Below are 1068 nucleotides of genomic sequence, written 5' to 3' on the forward strand. Positions count from 1 at the left end.
GGTGAAAAAGGCTATGCTGAATAGGAGAAAGATCGAACTTCTGGTGTTGAGTTGAACGTTCAAGCATGAGATGTGGCCTTGATGAAGCTTAGCCTGGCTTATATCACAGGCGAAGACACTAAACAAGAACAGTATGCTATTTCTCATTTAGAGGAAAAATATGTTAAAAAACATACTTGACAGATAAGTAATTGGGAAACAGCTGGCCAAAGCAAAGGCAGCAGAAGTGATTCCAATCAGAGATGGTTCGCTGAAAGCTTTTCATCTTGACTCCAACAGAAATGGCAAATTTGGTGCTTAAAGAATTCCAGCTTTCTGATGAAGTGTGAAAGAGGCTGAGAGTGAAAAGTGCACACAGACAGCCGGCATGAGGGGAGGGAAAGAAGCGACCAGGCTGCGGGTGGAGGTGCATGCCAAAGGCATGGAGGGATGGGTAGAGCTCTGACACTGTCACAGTGCTCGTATCGACTCCCCAGCACCACATGGGCCCACCATGCAATAAATGTCCCACCATGCAATAATTGGGTCCCACCATGCAATAAATGGGTTCCACCATGCAATAAATGGGTTCCAATAACCTGCAGGGAAACTTACACTCTGCAAGCCCACTGCAACAACACCACAACGCAGGAGCAGGAAGCAGGCAATATATTCCTCTCCAAATTAATTGTTGTTATTTTGATTAAGGCACATTATCATATAAATATTTGATTAAGAATATGATTGAATCTTTCTTGCTTATGAACTGTGACAACTTTAAAGTCTAACCTCTTACAGCTTGGCACCGCATCATTATTTTGCTCATTAGCTACATTTAATAATTCGATCCCATAATATGCTCTGCCATTTGAAACCTGCCTTTGTGTGCCAAGTTCAGATCGATACTGTTAGTTATTTGTACCACTGCAGATAATTAAACAAAAATTAAAAGCAATTTAACCTTGCAGTCTGGCTGCGGGGCGTTTGAGGAAGGCAGCGGTGGTGGAGCACAGTCAGCAGGGTTTGCTCTGCTGCTGGGGTCTGTCTGGGAAAGGGGGGGGTCTGAGGAGCCTTTGGGACAGGCACAAG

This window comes from Meleagris gallopavo, chromosome 22, assembly GCF_000146605.3.
Source record: "Meleagris gallopavo isolate NT-WF06-2002-E0010 breed Aviagen turkey brand Nicholas breeding stock chromosome 22, Turkey_5.1, whole genome shotgun sequence".
NCBI lineage: Eukaryota > Metazoa > Chordata > Aves > Galliformes > Phasianidae > Meleagris > Meleagris gallopavo.